This window comes from Asterias rubens, chromosome 20, assembly GCF_902459465.1.
Source record: "Asterias rubens chromosome 20, eAstRub1.3, whole genome shotgun sequence".
NCBI classification, from domain to species: domain Eukaryota; kingdom Metazoa; phylum Echinodermata; class Asteroidea; order Forcipulatida; family Asteriidae; genus Asterias; species Asterias rubens.
In genome coordinates this window covers 491,052-498,998 of record NC_047081.1, presented here as the reverse complement: position 1 = coordinate 498,998, position 7,947 = coordinate 491,052, and positions in this window count along the sequence as shown.

The following is a 7,947-nucleotide window of genomic DNA, read 5'->3' as shown; positions in this document are numbered from 1 at the left end:
AGCAAAAATGCTAAGCAAGAACAAATCTTACTGAGCACAAACAGGACCCAATTTGACAGAATTTCTCGGCACAAAAAGTAGCTACGCACAAAAAGTAGCTACGCACAACACTTTTAAAGGGTCTGTACTTTTTTCTAACACAACACTCTATGGACATTTACCCGAATCCTTTAATACAGAACAAAGTTATCAGCAAAAGTACCATGGCACATACTGCTTGTTTTCGCTAAGGAGAACATTTAATAAGTACTAACTTTGGAAGCAGTTCATGAAATTGGGCCTATATTTAACCAGCCAAAACCAAAGTTTACACTGCTCCCCATTCATTTTCCCGCATTAAATATTTGCCGGTGAACTTCTTTTTTTTCCGAAAAATAAATGATGAGGCAATTCAATTACTATCATTAAAAATTCATATGGGGTGACTCGCTTTCTGTTAGTGTTTCGAAAAAACATAACCATGCAGATTATTATCAAACATGATTTTTTTGTTTAAATAAAATAACGCTTAGTGGATTTGTGGTCGATGCCTACTTATAAGCTGAGAAACGAACACAAAATAGACCTCATATATTACCTTTAGTTCTTTCAACTTTGCGCTAAATCATTTCAAGTTAAACAAACGTAAGGCTACTTGGTTTAATTACCACAATTACTTACAGTGTAAGCGTTTATTCATCACTTTTAATATGATTCAAGCCTTCGATTCTCGCATTTCGAATCATTCCGCGAGATCTTGCGGGAGCCAGTTTGCCCCTTTGATCTTGGACAGGCACCGGTGATTGGAACCAGCTAAAGCAACCAACAGGTACCCGATTTCCACGCTACGCGAAATAAACATCAACAGAGTAGTAGAGGTCTGGGTACTCGACGGCTTGATACCGTGACGCGATATTCAAAATGGCCACCAGCCATGCTTTATTTTGTCAACACCGTGAATATACTTACGATGATTCGATGTGATTTAATGTCTCTATGGGTAAGCTTTATCGTGTAGTTTATTCAAGTTCATAATGTAGAATAGGATGAAGGCCTCGTGGAAGGCGTGTAACCACCTAGTTTGTCATAAAACGGGCAATTCTTGTCGCAATTTATTCCACCTTCATGCTCAACATAAACAACGGCAATCCGGAAGTAGCTGTAACGTTAGAGCATAGGTCATTGCAGTGTCATTGCCAATTTGCCGTCAATCAGATACTGGATGAAGAATTCCTCCATGATCTGATGAAACAATCGACTTTTCTGTGTAGTTCTTATAGATTATCTACTTCAATTCGTGTCGGCCACTCCTACGTGTTTCTATGTCAGTTTTTGTTTACATGTTATTGTTATGTAACACTGAGCTGTCGTAAACTGTTTACCAACCAAAATGACCGGTGCTCTGACATTCGGAGTCGTAGGCCTACCATCCAAAAGAATTGATACATCATGTTAAGCCTTTGAAGATTGCCTTTCTCATATCAAGTTGTAAATCTAAAACTGGTTTGCCACCTATACTGCCGAATGATAATGTAAATTTTTAAAGTCTGAACATGGTCTGAATAAAACTGGCGGGTTTGTTATTTTTATTTTTTTAATCGTCTGAAATTTCATCCAGATGTGTAATGAAGGACGAGGTGCACAGAAAAACCTTGGTCTGAGTCGTAGGCAACTTTTTGAGATATTGTCTAGTTTTCGATGCCCCCAAATCAAGATTAAAATTAATATTAATTTGAGGCCCTTCCAATTGTTCCAGCAATCTGTAATCCGTAGAGCGTCTTTTGCACATAAAGAACTTTCTTTGGTTAAATTTTGAGGCAAATCTGAGAGAAATTTGTTTTGAGGGTGAAAAAACGTCAAGTTATACCCCATGCCGTTTTCTCAAAAATCTGCCGAAAAAAATTGTGTTTTTCAAAATCGCCTGAAAACTTGGGTTTAGTCGTCTACCTTAGTAACTTTTTGATGTAATTGTTTTTATTGCCTGATTTTCGATATAACAATGTGTCAAATAATTATTGTATCAAACTCAATAAAACCAATTGTACCATCACGGCGAGTACCCACCAAGAACACTGGTGGAAATTCAAAGAAGTTATATTCCCGCCGTCATGTTGATCCCAGCTAGCCTACTAAAGACTCAGCCACCCAACCCCAGTGTACCCCGCTACCCTTTCCACAGCGACCGACAATCCCCAATTCCCATCGAAATGCCAGACCAACTTCCCCTGTGAACTAATTTTCTATACCTACATCGTGTGCCTTCGACTCAAATAATTATTTTGTAAGTCCCCTATTATGCCTTTGTTTCCTTGTAAACCAATGCGCCATACTTACAGCGTGTGCCTTCCATCCACTCACCAATTTTTTAAATCACAACCAAAGAGTCCCCTGTCTACCCGTCAGTAAAGCGTATGCCTTCCACTCTCAAATTATTTACCTGGTCCAAAGCAAGGATTTACCTATGCCATTGTACCATGCGTACCATTTCCCCATTAATTAAACTAATTGTCTATCTTTATGCCTACAGCGTGTGCCTTCAACTCGTCGAATACTTTTCAAGTCCGAACACAATAGTCCCCTATCTACTACCAATACCCGTCAGTAAAAGCGTATTATGCCTTCCACTCGCAAATTATTTACTAAGTCCAAAGCAAGGATTTCCCTATGCCATAGTACCATGCGTACCCCTTTTCCCATTTTAAACTATACAGTGTGTAGATTTTAACTCAAATATGTTTTAAGTCCGAACCAATGAGTTTCCCATGCCTATGTAAACCAGCCCACAACTTGTGCATTTCACTCGAAATTACTAAGTATAAAGCACTGATTTTACTATGCCATAGCATCATGTGGAAAGTGTTCCCCTCGCAAATTATATACCAAGTATAAAGTATAAAGTATAATACACTAAGTATAAAGCATTGACATTCCCATACCATAGTGTCCTATGAAAAGTATTCAACTCGCAAATTATACACTAAGTATAAAGCATTGATATTCCCATACCATAGTATCCTATGATGAGTATTCAATTATATACTAAGTATAAAGCACTGAAATCCCATGCCATAGCTCTCTGTGTAAAGTATGAACCGAAGGTTTATCAGGTCTAAAATGCGAATTATCCTGGGGGGGACCCAAGTGGGTGTCGTGGGTAGGTGTCGGCCTCCCAAGCAAAGGGTCCCCGGTTCGAACCCCGGTGGTGGCAGCGCGGTTGCCGTCCGAGAAGTCTCGACTCACCAGACAGTGGCACTCACCGCTAGCACTCGCTTAGAAAAGAAACTTAAAACTTAAAACTTAAAACGAACCTATGCTCTTTTTTATATAAGTTTAAAAAAATTTTAAAATAAAACATTTTTAAAACGTCTCCAACTTTTCTGAAGCTGGATTCGATCCCGGGACCCTCCGGTCCAGAGACCAGAGCCCTTCCACTGGGCCACTGCTCCTTCTTACTAATATGCGTTCGAGTTTTATTTTAAACCTTCGTATGACAAACTTTTAATTAAAACGTAGTAAAAGAACACCCGGGAATCGAACTCCGCACCATTGGGTGTAGAGTCCGGAGCCCTTCCATTGAGCCACGTCTCCTCTTACTTTTATGGCGTTCGAGTTTAATTTTAAACCTTGGTATGAACAACTTTAAATCAAAACGTAGTAAAAGAACACCCGGGAATCGAACTCCGTACCATTGGGTGTAGAGCCCGGAGCCCTTCCATTGGGCCACTACTACTCTTACTTCATTTGCGTTCGAGTTTAATGTTATACCCTAGAATGAACAACTTTAAATCAAAACGTAGTAAAAGAACACACGGGAATCGAACCCCGTACCATTGGGTGTAGAGCCCGGAGCCCTTCCATTGGGCCACTACTCATCTTACTACATTTGCGTTCGAGTTTAATGTTATACCTTAGAATGAACAACTTTAAATCAAAACGTATTGTAGCTTATGCCTTCCACTCGCAAACTATTTACAAGTGTAAAGCAAGGATTTCCCTATGCCATAGGATACCGCGCAAACCAATGTTCTCAAGCATACTAAAAGAACACAGATCGGGAATCGAACCCCGTACCATTGGGTGTAGAGCCCGGAGCCCTTCCATTGGGCCACTACTACTCTTTCTTCATTTGCGTTCGAGTTTAATGTTATACCCTAGAATGAACAATTTTAAATCAAAACGTATTATAGCTTATGCCTTCCACTCGCAAATTATTTATTAAGTGTAAAGCAAGGATTTCCCTATGCCGTAGGGAACCGCGCAAACCAATGTTCTCAAGCGTAGAAAAAGAACACAGATCGGGAATCGAACCCCGTACCATTGGGTGTAGAGCCCGGAGCCCTTCCATTGGGCCACTACTACTCTTTCTTCATTTGCGTTCGAGTTTAATGTTATACCCTAGAATGAACAATTTTAAATCAAAACGTATTATAGCTTATGCCTTCCACTCACAAATTATTTATTAAGTGTAAAGCAAGGATTTCCCTATGCCATAGGGTACCGCGCAAACCAATGTTCTCAAGCATACTAAAAGAACACAGATCGGGAATCGAACCCCGTACCATTGGGTGTAGAGCCCGGAGCCCTTCCATTGGGCCACTACTACTCTTTCTTCATTTGCGTTCGAGTTTAATGTTATACCCTAGAATGAACAATTTTAAATCAAAACGTATTATAGCTTATGCCTTCCACTCGCAAATTATTTATTAAGTGTAAAGCAAGGATTTCCCTATGCCGTAGGGAACCGCGCAAACCAATGTTCTCAAGCGTAGAAAAAGAACACAGATCGGGACTCGAACCCCGTACCATTGGGTGTAGAGCCCGGAGCCCTTCCATTGGGCCACTACTACTCTTTCTTCATTTGCGTTCGAGTTTAATGTTATACCCTAGAATGAACCATTTTAAATCAAAACGTATTATAGCTTATGCCTTCCACTCGCAAATTATGTATTAAGTGTAAAGCAAGGATTTCCCTATGCCATAGGGTACCGCGCAAACCAATGTTCTCAAGCATACTAAAAGAACACAGATCGGGAATCGAACCCCGTACTATTGGGTGTAGAGCCCGGAGCCCTTCCATTGGGCCACTACTACTCTTACTTCATTTGCGTTCGAGTTTAATGTTATACCCTAGAGTAAACAACTTTATATAAAAACATATTTAACTTATGCCTTCCACTCGCATTAATTATTGATTAGGGGTTAAGCAAGGTTTTCCCTATGCCGTAGGGTACCGCGTAAACCAATGTTCTTCAACTTAGAAAAAGAACACACACCGGGGTTCGAACCCAGCACCTTTGGCTTCAGAGTCCAGAGCCCTACCACTGTGCCACTGTCCTTCTTCATAACAAAAGGTTCGAGTTTAAATATAAACCTTAGAATGAATTCAACTTTAAATCAAAACGTAATAGCGGGTGCCTTCCACTCGCATGTTATTTATATAGGTATAAAGGAAGGAATTCCCTATGCCTTAGGGTTCCGCTTAAACCAATGTTCTTACGCATAGAAAAAGACACACGCCGTGGCTCGAACTCAGTACCTTTGCGCTCAGAATCCGGAGCTCTACCACTGGGCCACCGCTCTTCTTATAAACAATGGGTTCGAGTTTAATTATAAACCTTAGAGTGGACAACTTTAAATCAAAACGTATATAGCGAGTGCCTTCCACTCGCGTGTTTTACAAGGATTTCCCGATGCCATAGTACCCCAGGTAATGTAAAGATTGGGACTGGGTACAACAGAGTTGATGCATGCACAAATTCGACGGTGTTTGAGATAAATAAAATGCACGGGACTAAAACGGGTCTATCTAACTGAGAAAATATCAGCGATTGAAAAAGTCTCTAGAAGCCGGGCAAATCGGGCGAATGGGGGGGGGAGGCATATTCAAACAGGGGGCGTAACAATGTGACCAACAAAACCATTTATTATTATATGTAATAAATATTTGATAGTCTAAGGAAATTGAACTCTAAATAAGACACGGGACGGAGTATTCTTTATGTTTTAGTTCAATATTTGTTTAATGTTTGAGTTTCTACATTTCACATTATGACTGCTCTTTAAATCAATATAAACAGAATTCAGACAATAATTGACATACACATTCAAATTTATTTTAAGCAGCAATTTTTTATTTATTTTTATTTATTTAAATAATTAAAATCATTAAACTTAAAATTTAAACGTCAAGTGTTTGTGCATCGTAACAGAATTTTGTTTTTCTCCAAAGGCGATCAGAGAATACTGACCGAAACGTCAATTGAAACCAACGGTTATTTTCAGAACCACCCCATATTTAGAGATGATAGTCATTGCATGGTGTTACCGCAAACCTGTCCATATCGTATTTCCACCATGCAAAGTTTTAAATCCAGGGTACAACATCAAAGCATTGCCATAGATAGGCTGTACAATTGTATGCAGTGAATAATTAGATTGGAAAAATTTTACGACCTCACCATCAATTTCTGGCCGTTTTGTTTTAATCTCCGAATAATCAACGGGAAAACAGCAACCTACAGGCCTACTAACTATAACAGAGAATTATATTGAGCAATAACACACCATACCCATATCAGCTAACGTAGTGTAGACCTATAGCTAATAGAAACAAACAAATCCCAAACATTGCTTTTACCATGGGTTTGAACGACTTTATATTGAATCAGAATAAACGAGTACACATTAGTCTTGCCTGAACAGTTCCCTGAAGATTAAAACTACATCAAAAAGGCTCTAATTATCGTCCACGGAGACAGCCAGAGTCAACTGCATGGTTGGAGATCATTTTGAATACATGTGTACGCGGTAAATTACTGGGTACGAAGCATGGGTTATAAGACCAACTATAGGGTACCCGACTATTCGTGTTCTTGTCGCAATGTCGCTTACTTGTTGATATAGCAGTGCCTCCAAAAAGAGAGGTTAAAATGAATATTTGAGACCCATCCTATTGTTCCAGCAACCTGTAACTTGGAGACTGTCTTTTACACATGACGAACTTCCTTTGGTTAAATTTTGAGGCAATTCGGAGAGAAAATGTTTCTGAGGCTGAAAAAACGTCAAGCTTACCTACCCCCTTGTCGTTTTTTCAAAAATCGGCCGAAACTTTTGTCTTCCAAATCGTCTGAAATTTCATACCTAGGTGTAATTGGGGGCGAGGAGCAAGAAAATCTTGGTTTTAGTCGTCTACGATGGCTACTTTTTGAGATAATGCCTCATTTCGGATAGTACGACGGTTTAAAATCAAGGTTAAAATGAATATTTGAGACCCAATGTATTGTTCCAGCAACCTGTAACTTGGACACTGTCTTTTACACATGACGAACTTCCTTTGGTTAAATTTTGAGGCAATTCGGAGAGCAAATGTTTGCGAGGCTGAAAAAACGTCAAGCTTACCCCCTTGTCGTTTTTTCAAAAATCGGCCGAAACTTTTGTCTTCCAAATCGCCTGAAATTTCACACCTAGGTGTAATTGGGGGCGAGGAGCAAGAAAATCTTGGTTTAAGTCGTCGTCTACGATGGCTACTTTTTGAGATAATGCCTCATTTCGGATAGTACGACGGTTTAAAATCAAGGTTAAAATGAATATTTGAGACCCATCCTATTGTTCCAGCAACCTGTAACTTGGAGACTGTCTTTTACACATGACGAACTTCCTTTGGTTAAATTTTGAGGCAATTCGGAGAGAAAATGTTTCCGAGGCTGAAATACCCCCTTGTCGTTTTTTCAAAAATCGGCCGAAACTTTTGTCTTCCAAATCGCCTGAAATTTCATACCTAGGTGTAATTGGGGGCGAGGAGCAAGAAAATCTTGGTTTTAGTCGTCTACGATGGCTACTTTTTGAGATAATGCCTCATTTCGGATTATACGACTGTTTAAAATCCAGATTAAAATGAATATTTGAGACCCATCCTATTGTTCCAGCAACCTGTAACTTGGAGACTGTCTTTTACACATGACGAACTTC